The sequence below is a fragment of the Canis lupus genome (genome assembly GCF_048164855.1).
Source record: "Canis lupus baileyi chromosome 27 unlocalized genomic scaffold, mCanLup2.hap1 SUPER_27_unloc_1, whole genome shotgun sequence".
Taxonomy (NCBI): Eukaryota; Metazoa; Chordata; class Mammalia; order Carnivora; family Canidae; genus Canis; species Canis lupus.
Genome location: NW_027326442.1, coordinates 190567 through 204338, shown reverse-complemented (window position 1 = coordinate 204338; position 13772 = coordinate 190567). Strand labels below are relative to the sequence as shown.

At 46.1% G+C, this 13772-nt stretch overlaps 1 long non-coding RNA gene across 1 annotated transcript; it reads left to right on the top strand.

The window, feature by feature from the left end:
* Positions 1-1682: 1682 nt before the first annotated feature.
* LOC140629615 (uncharacterized) lies at positions 1683-6673 on the top strand. The gene is made up of 3 exons (XR_012027447.1): positions 1683-1785; positions 5354-5473; positions 5699-6673. It is a non-coding gene; the product is annotated as an uncharacterized lncRNA (long non-coding RNA).
* Positions 6674-13772: the final 7099 nt, after the last annotated feature.

Here is a 13772-nt window from a genome sequence, read left to right as displayed (position 1 = left end):
CTGTGAGCCCCGCCTCATCTTAGGGATTGGGTTCACTGTCCACTCCACCCAGGTGCCCACAACAGAACCCAGGAACCACCTCCATCCACTTTCCCCCACCCTGCCAACCCCTTGTCCTCTGGGAGGACCTCCTAGGGAGGTCCAGGTCATCGATTATCCACAGGGTGGATCCACACCATGTGGATGAGCGAGGCCCCTATTCATGATCGAATTGGGACGAGGGCAAACATTCCCATGTCTGGATGCAGAACTGTGTCCACCAGGAGGGGAGGACAAGGAGTAACACAATTACCAGGGCGCTGCGACTGTAGCCAGCGATGGAGCACAGCCCAGATCTCCACCAGCTGGAGTTGCTCATAGGGTTGAATCTTACTCAGCCTTTAAAATGCTGTTCCTGAATTTTAGGAGGCTTAAGGGGGGGAGGGGGGGAATCTAAATAACCAGAAAAATATAAAAATTAGGAGAAAAATTTGAGAAGATGATGTTAAATGACAAAAGTAAAACACAAAGTGTATGAAAGCTTATGCATAAATGTGTATGTACACACAGGAAAAGCTCAAAGGGGGGGCACCTGGCTCAGTCAGTGGAGCATGCCACTCTTGATCTTGGGGTTGTGAGTGGAGTTCAAGCCCCATGTCGGGTGTAGAGCTTACTTTAAAAAAATAAATAAAGTTTCTTTTAAAGACCCAAAGGAATTACCACAATTGGAACCATCGTTACCTCTGGGTGGTTGGATTTCTATTTTGGTTTTGTATGACTATTTCTGTATTTTCCCAAATTTTGGTAAGCATGTTTTACTTTTAAGATCAGAAGGGGAGGAAAAAAAAGCTTTAGTGTTATCTCAGGACACCAAAACAGTCCAGTTCTTCACAGGCACTTGCTGGGTCGGCTGGTCTGGACTTGGGAGTGCAGAATCCGGGGGACAGAGGCCCCTTCTCCTGGGGGCACACCTTGATAAAAAGTAAAAAGGCTCAGGCCAGACTTTGGGTTCCGGGCAGTGTGGTTGGGGGAGTCCAGAAAGCTGAGAGGGAAGGCGGGGTGGGGAGGGAGGCTGCGGCAGCAGGGCCGGGCCTGGAGCTGCAGGGCTGGGGCTGTGCTGGGAGGTGACCCTGGGCCAGGAGGACCCAAGGGAGCCTGAGGAGGCCGCGGGGGGGCCGGGGCTCACCCAGAGGCCCTGGAGGGAGAGGCTCAGGGGCCGGGTGCAGCCAACTCGGCCAGGCCGCCCCCCCCCCCCCAATTCCGAACTCGCAGCTCCGGGCACCACCCGCTGTGGCTGGGAAGCCGCCGTGTGCGCGTGTGCGCGTGTGTGCGCGCGTGTTAGAGGGACGGAGCCCGGCTGCGTGGGCGTCCGTGCGGGGAGTCAGAATAGAGTGAATCTGAGAATCCTGCGCGTGCGGCCCGTTAGCCTCCAGCATGCTTTGCTCAAAAACCTCACGTCCCAGGAGCTGCCCGGTGGCTCCGTTTAGAAGGGAAATAGCCAGCAAAGGCGGGAGAGCGGGGGCCCCCCGCCCACCCCCCACCCCGCACCCCGCACCCCCGGTCCCCGGGCCTGGCTGGAGCAGGGGGTGCGGGCTGTGCGGCGCGGCGGGGCCCGGGGCCTCCAGGGCCGCGGCCCAGGCTTTGGTCTCTTCGGCAGCAACAAGCCCTCGATTGTCTCGGGGCGGGGCGGGGGGGGCGGGGGGAGCTGCGCGGACGGCCTGGGACCGTGCGGCGCCTGCCCGGGGCTCCCGCACTGCGCACGCAAGCTGGCTCGTCGGCGTGGGATTTACACGAACTGGGGGCGAGGTGGGTGTGGGGCGCCCAAGGTGCGGGCGGCGGGGGTGCGGCCGGGCCGGGGGGTGGGGGAGAGCGCCCCCTGCGGGAGCTGTGGGGGTCGCGGCCGCCGCGTGCACCCAGGGGAAGAGCCCGGGAGCCAACCCCGGAGTTCGCTCTCCCGCCGCTTCCGAGGCCTGCCCGCCTCCCCCGACCAAACCCAGGCCAGAGCCCGCCTGCGGATGCTGGACAAGGCTCCAGAGGGGGACAGCGCTTGGGGAGGGCATCTGGCCCCCAGGAAAGTTACCCTGGCCCTGTAGGGGGGCAGCCCGGGTGGCCCAGCGGTTTAGCGCCGCCTTCAGCCCAGGGTGTGATCCTGGAGACCCGGGATGGAGTCCCACGTGGGGCTCCCTGCATGGAGCCTGCTCTCTCTCTCTCTCTCTCATGAATAAATAAATGAAATCTTAAAAAAAAAAAAAAAAACTGTAGGTAAAAGGAGAAATTACTGTACATTCTTTTAATGGATCCCAATGTATGTTTTGAAAGACTGTGGCAGATGTGTTATGCTCAGACCAAGACAACAAGCAATGAAAATATGTCAAACTATCCCATGAATGTTTAAAATTCTATGAATATGAATTGTATGAAAATGAATGCACACATGAGTGTGCTCCTAGAAGCAGGGGAAAGTCTGGTTATCTCTTGGAGGTGGAGTGCAGAGCGTAGCTGTAAACTTCCATGCCTTGCTCTGCATGCTTTGCATTATTTGAATTTGTAAAGAGGAGCACAGAAATGTTTTTATAATTAAAAAAAAATCATAAAATGAAAAGAAAGAGTGAAAGGGCAGCCAGAAGGAGTGAAGGACTGAAGCAGGGGCTGGGGCAGGGAGAGCCCAGGGCTCCTAGCCACAGAGAGGCCAGGCAAGCCGGGTCAGGACCAAAGGAAGCAGGGGAAGTAGGGACCGAGTGGAGGGTGAGCTTGCAAAGTGCTTGAAACCCTCCTTCTCTTTCTTCGCTCTCCTCCCTCCCTCTCCTTGGAGATGGCAGCATGGCTGGAAGCCAAGGAGGCAGCTGGTATGGTCGGAAAATCAGTTACACACAAGGGGATTGAGCAAATATATTGAGGATGATGGGAGCCAGGTTTTTCTCACTGTTGGAGGAGAACCACAAATGTGGGAAGGGGGCAGGCCAAGGAATTGGAGGTGTCAGGGTGAACTGTGTGTGTGTGTGTATGGTCCGCATGCATATATGGAACAAATACATATTGTGTAATTACAGGATTGTATATGTTGTATTATATATTTGTACACGTGTATGTATATATGTGTGTATATGATCATATGTATGAGTGTGTGTTTTAGATTTTTATTTTTATTTATTTATTCATGAGAGACACAGAGAGTATGTGTTTATACACACACATGTGTTTGTGTGTGTGTGCACACTTTTGCCCTAGCACTGCCCACTGAGAGAGCCTAGAGGCATTGTCATCCCATTAGCAACAAGCACATCAGCACCCAGATCTTGGTTTCTGAACATCATCCTTCACCAAAAGGAATTATGTCTTCTTGAAGAAAAGGCTGATTCCAGGGGCGCCTGGGTGGCTCCGTCAGTTAAGCATCTGCCTTTGGCTCAGCTCATGATCTCGGGGTCCTGGGATCAAGCGTTGGGCTCGCTGATCAGTACGGAGTCTGCTTCTCCCTCTGCCTCTGCCCTGCTCCTGCTCTTTCTCTCCCTTTCTCTCTCTCTCTCTGTCTCTCTCTGTCTCTCAAATGAATGAATAAAATCCCAGAATCTCCCCACCTGACATGCTCTTCAGCCACACCCCTACCAGGAGGTGAATAGTTGCCTTCTCCTTGAATCCGGGGGAGCATAGAGATTCACTGGTAACCAAAAGAACATGGCAGGAAGGACACTGAATCCTGAGGCCAGACCAGAAGAACCCTGCAACTTCTGCCTTGTCTCCTGGAACACTCTTTCTGGTGTTCTTGTGAACTCTCAGAACCGCAGTCATGCTGTAGAAAATCCAAGCCACAGAGAGAAATCACACGCTGGTGTCTCCAATGACAGTAATCCCCACTGAGCCTGTCAGCCACCCCAGCCCAGGTGCCGTCTTGGAAGTGAATCCTCCAGTCACCAGCCACTTAAGACGTTACTGGCAGTTCAAGTCGTTTCCACTGAGGCCCCAGATCATGGGGGAGCAGAGTCAAGGCAGACATACTGTGCCTTGCAGAATCCATAAGAACAATAAAGTGGTTTTCTTTTTCTTCTTCTTTTTTTTTAAGATTTTATTTATTTATTTATTTATTTATTTTTTTTTTTTTTTTTATTTATGACAGAGAGGCAGAGACACAGACAGGGGAAGAAGCAGGCTCCATGCAGGGAGCCCGACGTGGGCCTCAATCCCGGGTCTCCAGGATCACATCCTGAGCCAAAGGCAGACACCCAACCGCTGAGCCACCCAGGTGTCCCAATACAGTGCTTTTCGTGATGGCACTAGGTTTCAGGATAGTTTATTAGGCAAATAGAGACAACTGGAGAATTGGCATGGTCTCAGATATTTCCCCACAAAATACTTATGCATCACAAAGGAGAAAATGCAAACTGTATGGAAAAAAAGCCCAGCAGACAGCAATTTGACAATGAAGCCAAGGTTCCTGTGACCAGTCGAGGGTCCCATGACAATCAAGTCATCATCGTGATATGCTGAGAATAACACACTATCATCTCAGCGGTACTCTGACACGTCCTGGGTCTAGCCTCGAAGAAACATTGAACAGACCCTGATTGAAACAGAGTCAATTTATCCATCATATTTTTAGAGACCCACAAAAATATTTTAGTCTTAATTTATCATGCAATCAGAAGACATAAAAGACTGTTAATAGTAATGAATCCAGCCTGGATTATATTCATCTTGGTACCAAAGCAATATAATATGTATTTTAATTTTTTTCCTAGAGGAAGGAGCCCACAAATGCAAAAGTGCCTAGAACCTACCAAAATCATAATGCATCTCTGTGTCGAGGACACCCTACAAAATGAAATGTGCCAGATGAGAATGAGACGGAATCAGCAAACTCCACCCTGTCTCTCCCACTGAATGCAGATATAAAAGCTGGAGAGTAAAAGTAAATAATCATGGACACACTAGGGGCAGCCTGGGTGGCTCAGCGGTTTAGCACCTGCCTTCGGCTGAGGGCATGATCCTGAAGACCTGGGATCGAGTCCCACGTCGGGCTCCCTGCATGGAGCCTGCTTCTCCCTCTGCCTATGTCTCTGCCTCTCTCTCTCTCATGAATAAATAAATAAAATCTTAAAAAAAAAATAATGGACACACTAGGGAAGAATGCCAGAATTCAAAGTATGAGTAGTGAATTAGAGTGAATTTCCTCCTTCCCCTCCCTCAAGTGTCACCCAGTCTAGACTCAACACAGTGTGAAACCTGGAAATGCACATAGCATGAACGAGAGAGCGTCAGGAGAACTCCCTTACTCTGGCTAGAGGAGTGGGAAAGGCCATTCTAAACATGGAGAGAAATATGGAAAGATTCTGTTTCTCTTTTTATCTTTTTTTCTGGTCTTTCTCTTCTCATTCCCTAGGCAATTTTGAGTTGATGGTGGCAGCAGCAGTAGCAGTGGCAATGGGGGCCTTCAGGAACCTAAAATTCTGAGTGAGAAGAATCTTCATCTCTGATCAGAGGGGCTGTGATTCTCAAGAGGGTGAGCCTTTCTCTTTCTTTTTCCCTTTCTCTCTCTCTCTCTCTCTCTCCTCCACCACTTGGCTCCAGATATAGGTCCAGTCGTGGGAGAATGTGGAAAAGTGGGGGAAATAAAGCCCTACATCTCTGGCCAGAGGACACAAAAAGGAACCAACCCCAGGGAACTGAAAAGGATTGGGAAGATTGCAAAGTGGTTTATTAACTGTGTGGATCTGACTCCCAACAGCACACTGTAGATTTGAAGACTAAACTAGGGCAGACACCTCCCAGGCCCCAGACTGGCCACTGGATGGTACATCTGGAGGACGGAGCTGAATAGGACTGCAAAGGCTTGTAAATGGAGCTGATGCCAAATTGCAGCCCACAGAAGATTGGATAAAACTTCCAGCCTGAACTCAACCAAGTCAATTGCCTATTTAAACAAAAACATCAACATTCTCATAGGATTTAGACAGAACGCAGAGTCCTATGACATAATATTCAAAATGTCCAGGATACAATCCAACGCTTTTGTAACAATGAACACATATTACTCAGCCTACAGAGAGCCAGGAAAACCTTAATTTGCCTGGCAGGAGCCAATCGTAGATGTCAACACTGACATGACATAGATGTGGGAATGTCTGACAAAGACTTCAAAGCAGCTTTATGTCTGTCTGTGTGCCCGTATTTGTTTATGTTGTTTTGGGTACTTCCCTTTGTAATAAGTTTTAAAATCGGGATGCATGAGTCCTATACTTTTTTTTTTCTTTTTCAAGGTTGTTTTGACTAGTTGAGGTACTTCGGAATTCCATGTGCATTTTAGGATGAATTTCAGCAAATGACATCACTGGAATTTTGGTTGCGATGGTATTGAATCTGTGTAGCATTTTGGGTAGCATTGACATCCTAACAATACTGTCTTCCAATCCACAAACTTGGGAGGTCTTTACATTTATTTGTATCTTCTTTAATTACTTTCAGGAATGCTTCATAGTTTTCAGCATACAAACCTTTGGTTTCCTTAGTAAATTTTTCCTAAGTATTTTATACCTTTTTTTTTTTAATTTTTATTTATTTATGATAGTTACAGAGAGAGAGAGGCAGAGACACAGGCAGAGGGAGAAGCAGGCTCCATGCACCGGGAGCCCGACGTGGGACTCGATCCCGGGTCTCCAGGATCGCGCCCTGGGCCAAAGGCAGGCGCCAAACCGCTGCGCCACCCAGGGATCCCTATACCTTTTTTTTTAAAGATTTATTTATTCATTTATGAGAGAGAGAGAGAGAGAGAGAGAGAGAGAGGCAGAGACACAGAGGAGGGAGAAGCAGGCTCCATGCCGGGAGCCCGATGTGGGACTCGATCCGGGGACTCCAGGATCGCGCCCTGGGCCAAAGGCAGGTGCTAAACTGCTGAGCCACCCAGGGATCCCCAGTATTTTATACTTTTTGATGCTATTTCAGGTGGAATTGTTTTCTTAATTCTCTTCTTGGATCATTCATTGTTAGTGCATAAATATGCAACTGATTTTTTTTTAAGATTTTATTTATTTATTCATAGAGACAGAGAGAGAGAGAGACAGAGGCAGAGACACAGGCAGAGGGAGAAGCAGGCTCCATGCAGGGAGCCCCATATGGGACTGGATCCAGGGTGTCCAGGATCACGCGCTGGGTTGCATGCGGCACTAAACCGCTGAGCCACTGGGGCTGCCCTGCAACTGATGTTTGTGTGTTGATTTTGTATTCTGCAACTTTACTCAATTTGCTTATTGGTTTGAACAGTGTTTTGTAGGATCTTTAGGGTCTTATAAGATCATGCCACGTGCAAGCAGAAGTAATTTTATTTCTTCCTCTTTAATTTGGATGCCTTTTTATTTCTTTTTCATGACTAATTTCTCTGACCAGAACTTCTAATAGTATATCGAATGGAAGTGTTGAAAGCTCATATCTTTTTTTTTTTTTTAAGATTTTATTTATTCATGAAAGACATACAGAGAGAGGCAGAGACACAGGCAGAGGGAGAAGCAGGCTCCTCGCAGGGAGCCCAATGCAGGACTCGATGCCCGGACCCAGGATCATGCCCTGAGCCAAAGGCAGATGCTCAACCGCTGAGCCACCCAGGTGCCCCTTATCTACCAACTGAGCCAGTCAGTCACCCCTGTTTATTGATAGTTTTTTTTTTAAGGATATCATTCTGTTTCTTTCTTTTTTTTATTTTTTTTTTAATTTTTTTTTTTATTTATTTATGATAGTCACACAGAGAGAGAGAGAGAGGCAGAGACACAGGCAGAGGGAGAAGCAGGCTCCATGCACCGGGAGCCTGACGTGGGATTCGATCCCAGGTCTCCAGGATCGCGCCCTGGGCCAAAGGCAGGCGCTAAACCACTGCGCCACCCAGGGATCCCTGGTAATTCCTCTTGAGTCAATTTAAGTTATTTGTGTGTTTCAAGGAATTTGTCCCTTTCTTCTAGGTTATCTAATTTGTTAACATGCAATTGTACATAGGATTCTCTTATAATTCTTTTTCAAGAACTATAGTCAGTAGTAATTTCCCCAGATTCATTTCTTTTTCTTTTCTTTTCTTTTCTATTCTTTTCGTTTCTTTTCTTTTCTTTTCTTTTCTTTTCTTTTTTCTTTCTTTCTTTCTTTTTTTTTCCAAGAGAAACCCCGTGTGAGCAGTGGGAGGGGCAGAGAGGGAGAGAAAAAGAGAGGGAGAAAATCTTAGGCAGACTCCTCATTGAGCATGAAGCCTGATGTGAGGCTTTACCTCACAGCCCTGAGATCAGACCTGAGCAAAAACAAGAGTTGGATGCTGGGATCCCTGGGTGGCGCAGCGGTTTGGCACCTGCCTTTGGCCCAGGGCACGATCCTGGAGACCCGGGATAGAGTCCCACGTCGGGCTCCCGGTGCATGGAGCCTGCTTCTCCCTCTGCCTCTCTCTCTCTCTGTGTGACTATCATATATAAATAAAAATTAAAAAAAAAAAAGTTGGATGCTTAACCAACTGTGCCACCCAGGAGCCCCTATGTACATATATACGTATTATAGTTATATGCTCTTGATTTATGTAACCTTATATGACTATATAATGTACTTATTTCTGTCTTGTAAAGTTTTTTTTAATTTCTTTTTTTTTTTTTTTAAGATTTGGTTTATTTATTCTTGAGAGACACAGAGAGAGGCAGAGACACAGACAGAAGGAGATGCAGGCTCCCTGCAGGGAGCCCCATGTGGGACTCGATCCCAGGACCCCAGCATCATGCCCTGAGTCAAAGGCAGACAACCACTGAGCCACCCAGGTGTCCCTGTTTTGTAAAGTTTTTTGATTGAAAGTCTATTTTGTCTGATAATAGTACAGCCACCCCAGCACTTTTGTTTACTATTGCATGGAGTACATTTTCCCATCCTTTTACATTCAATCTCTTTGTGTCTTTATATCTAATGTGAATGTCTTGTAGACATCATAAAGACACATCCTATTTTTTTAAGGATTTATTTATGTACCTTAAAGAGAGAGAGAACACGGGAGGAGGGAGAGGGAGAGAGATAATTTCAAGGAGACTCTTGACTGTATCAGGCTCCATACAGTGTGTGTGTTAATCTCACAACCCTGAGATCATGATGTGAGCTGAAATCAAGAGTCAAATGCTCAACCAACTAAGCCACTCAGGCTCCCTGACATGTCCTATTTTTTATCCATTCTGCCAATTTCTGTCTTTTACTGTAATAGTTTTAATCCATTTACATTTAATGTGGTTACTAGAAAACAAGGATTTATTTTTTTATTTATCAATTTTAGACAATATTTATTTCTTTTCTTTTCTTTTTTTTTTTATTTGTTTATTCATAGACACAGAGAGAGAGAGGCAGAGACACAGGCAGAGGGAGAAGCAGGCTCCACGCAGGGAGCCCGATGTGGGACTCGATCCCGGGTCTCCAGGATCACACCCCAGGCTGCAGGCGGCGCCAAACCGCTGCGCCACCGGGGCTGCCACAATATTTATTTCTTATTCTGGCAGTGAGGAATGAGCTTTTGTGCATCACTCTAACCCTCATTTTTCTCCTCTTATTCTCACATTATAGGTTTCTTTTTTTTTTTTTTTTTTTTTTTTTTTTTTTTTTTTAAATTTTTATTTATTTATGATAGTCACAGAGAGAGAAAGAGAGAGAGGCAGAGACATAGGCAGAGGGAGAAGCAGGCTCCATGCACCGGAAGCCCGACGTGGGATTCGATCCCGGGTCTCCAGGATCGCGCCCTGGGCCAAAGGCAGGCGCCAAACCGCTGCGCCACCCAGGGATCCCACATTATAGGTTTCTATAGTTTATAGTTGAATCAATAGTTTGTGTTTACATTATTGACCACATAAACATTCTTTACTCAAGCTGTAAACTATTAGATTTTCTTTCCTTTACAAGGTGGTTTTACCTGGAATTTATAATTGTTTCTTTTTTTTTTTCACTTGTTTAGTTTTCTAAGTACCTAGACCTATTTTCTTCCAAATGTTCCAAACACATTAGCAATAATCCTTCCAAATGTTCATGCCATAATTGATCAGTTTCATCTTTTCCCTGAAGACCTCCTCCTCAGAATTCTCTTTGTGCTCCAGTTTGGACTGATTCCTCACTAAGCCTGATACACAAATGTCCTGGAATTTCCTTTTGCCAGTGAAAAAGGATTTATTTAGTTATTTGTTTTCTGTGTGTCATATATATATATTTTTTGTTTGTTTGTTTGTTTGTCTATTCTATTACCACCAATTTTTAAAAAGTTAGTTGATTATTTTTGGAGTGTACCATTTTGATTCCCTCCTTTTTCCTTTTCTATATATTTCAAGTTACTTTCTTAACGATTGTCTTGGGAATGACAATTAATATCTTAAACTTATAACAATTATAAAATAATTATAAAAGTTATAAACAAGTATAATTAAATAATAATTAAAAGCAATTAGAAGATAGGGGCACCTGAGTGGCTCAATTAAGCATCCACCTCTTTTTTTTCTTTTAAAGATTTTATTTATTTATTCATGAGAGACACAGAGAGAGGCAGAGACATAGTCAGAGGGGGAGGCAGGCTCCTTGTGGGGAGCCGGATGGGGCGGGGGTGGGGTGGGGAGACTTGATCCCAGGACTGGGGTGAGCCAAGGCAGACACTCAACTACTGAGCCACCAGGTGTCCGTCTTTGTATGTTTTTAAATTTTTTCTTCAAAACTGGACATTCTGAGTACTCTTCTGTGGTAATTCTGGGAATTTAATTCTCTCACTTTTTAGGGATTGTTGATTTTGCTTGTTGATGGCTGGAGCCATCCTTTTAGGACTTTTCCAAACTATTTTTACAGGGTGTATTCCTCGTGATGGTGTCCACTGAAGTTCCTCTTTCATTGTTTCTAAAGTCAGCTAACGATCTGATGAAATTTCCTTAAATGTCTGGCTTCCGGGGATCCCTGGGTGGCTCAGCAGTTTAGCGCCTGCCTTTGGCCCAGGGCGTGATCCTGGGGTCCTGGGATCAAGTCTCACGTGGGGCTCCCGGCATGGAGCCTGCTTCTCCCTCCTCCTGTGTCTCTGCCTCTCTCTCTCTCTCTCTCTCTCTCTCTATGTCTATATGAATAAATAAATTAATTAATTTAAAAAATAAAAGATTTTAAAAAAATGTCTGGCTCCCAAGAGAGGAAAAATAAAGAGGTTCTATCTCTTTAAATACTCTCACAGTTGGGGAGCTGCTTCAGCAGGCTGGGGTTGAAACAATGGCCAACCTCTGTGCCGGCCTCTCAGCAATCAAAAGCTGCAATTAGTAATCAGACCCCACAATCTCAGTTTTTGGAGGACAAGGTTGTTGTTGAACTCCTTGGGTCCCACAGGCTTTGCCAGGAATGCAGGCTACAGTCCCTGCAGCTGCCCGCTACCAGAATGAGGGGCAGCCATGGCATCTGCTCCCATAAGAAAATTGAAATTGACTGAAATTTCCCAGCCTCTTTATCACCCGCCCCCCCCCCCTTGTTACTGCAAGTGTTCCCTAGACTCTGGCCTCCAGAGTTCTGAAATAGTCGCTGCAGGCCCTTCTGCCACTTTAGTTGTTTCTGTAAAGAGTCCTGAAACTCCCTACTCTGCTATCTTCTCTGATGTCACCTCTTGCCAATTGATTTTTGACAAAGCTGCAAAGGCACTTTAGTGGAGGAAGAACAGTCTTTTCAACAATTGGTATTGGAACAATTGAACCTCCATGGGAGGGGAAAGAAAAAGAAAAAGAACCTCAATCTAAGCCTCACATGTTATGCCCAAATTAACTAAAAATGGATCATAGATCTAAATGTAAAACTATAAAACTTATAGACTAAAACATAAAAGATACCATTATACACCTATTAGAATAGCCAAAATAAAAAAATATTGATGATACCATGGGCTGGCAAGAATACAGTTACTAGCACTCTCCTGTATTGCTGGTGGTGTGTGAGGTGTAGTCACTCTGGAAAACAATTTGGCAGGTTCTTGTAAAGTTAAATACAGGCTTACCATAGGACCCAGCAATTCCACTGTTGGGTATTTACTCTAGGGAAATGAAAGCTTAAATTCACACAGAAACCTATACAGAAATGTTTATAGTAGCTCTATTTATAACAACCCTAAACTGGGGAAAAAAAAAATGTTCTTCATTTTCAACTGATAAGCAGATAAGAAGACCCCAGGCATCCCGAGTTGTACATCTTAAAAGTCAACTTTACTGTATGTTAACTTAAAATATTTAAAAAATTAAAAAATAGGGGCACCCCGGGTGGCTCAGCAGTTTAGCGCCTGCCTTTGGCCCAGGGCACGGTCCTGGAGTCCCGGGATCGAGTCCCACATCGGGCTCCCGGTGCAGAGCCTGCTTCTCCCTCTGCCTGTGTCTCTGCCTCTGTGTGTGTGTGTGTGTGTGTGTGTGTATCATGAATAAATAAATAAATAAATCTTAAAAAAATAAAAAATAAATAAAAAGCAAGCAATATTTAGGTAGACCAGGGAGGAGGATTTGGGTATCAATTGGATGTTGGGGTTGGTAAAGAGTGAGGTTGAAGAAAGTGTTTACTTTTTGGCTTGGGGAACTGAGACAGTAGAAGGGCCCTTGGGTGAGCTGGAAACAGAGTGGGCACGTGGGAGGTTCAAGGAGAGATTTGTAAGGAAGGCCTGTATGCTTGAATGTGGAACTGATATGTGTGATTTGGGCTAGACGGGGAGACTTGGGTGAAGGTGATGGCTTCTCTGGGATGAGTACGTCGTGTGAGATAACCCTTGCAGTGGCCCATGCACTCCCTCTTTCTTTTTGAATGCTGCATCCTTAATTTGATTGGGGTGTCTACCTTTCCCCATAAAACTAGGGGAGAGTCACCCTCTCCTAGGTCCCTGGGGTAAACCTTGACCAGCTTAAAGCACTCACGGTGGTCTCCTTATTCTTAAAGATTTATTTATTTATTTTAGAGGGAGGGGAGGAGCAGAGAGAGAGAGTCCCAAGCAAACTCTCTGCTGAACACAGAGCCCCATGCAGGGCTCGATCTCTCAACCTAAGATCACAACCTGAGCCAAAACCAAGAGTTGGACACTAAACTGGCTGCACTGCCCAGGTGCCCCATCCTTCTTGATGATGATTAGACGTGGTGGGCACATAACCCCATTTGTTGGTGAGGCATGAGCAGAAGCCTGATGAGTGGCGGTTTCTAAGAAGGAGAATTCTAGAAGTTCTAGAGTTCCAAGAAGGAGACTCCCAAAGACACAATCCCTTTTCTGCCTTTGAATAGTGGGGCACCACGTGCAGTCTGGAGATGCTAAAGCCATCTCCCCATTTGCCCAAGGATGATGTCAACGCACAGAATAGGGTAGAGACTAGAAAGGGGCAGAGAAGAGGGGCAAGAACCTTACCTGTGGGATTCCTGTTAGATGAGACAGTCTTTACTGTTTAGACCAATTTGGTTTGACAGGGCCAGGGCTCGGGTGAGGCAACTGAGGCACTGGGGATGCAGTATTTAAGGAGGTGCCCTCCCACGGCTGCTGCTGCTGTGCTTCCCTGACCCTGGAGCCATCACCTCTTTAAATATTGCACCTTGGGTGCCTGGCAAACTTCATCCTCATCCTGACTCCATTGGATTCAAAGTTTTCTGAACCTACACCTGAAAGTTTCTATCTGGCAAGCAGAGGATTCAGAAGTTTAAGGGATGAATAGATAAGAGGACCCCGGAAAAGGACATGAAAAATAGCTGCTCTGTTTGGGCCACTGTGGTGTTATATAATAATGGTGCCAGTGGCCAGCCCAGCCTTCAGCCTAATATTAAAGAAATTGCCCTCCAAGCTTCCA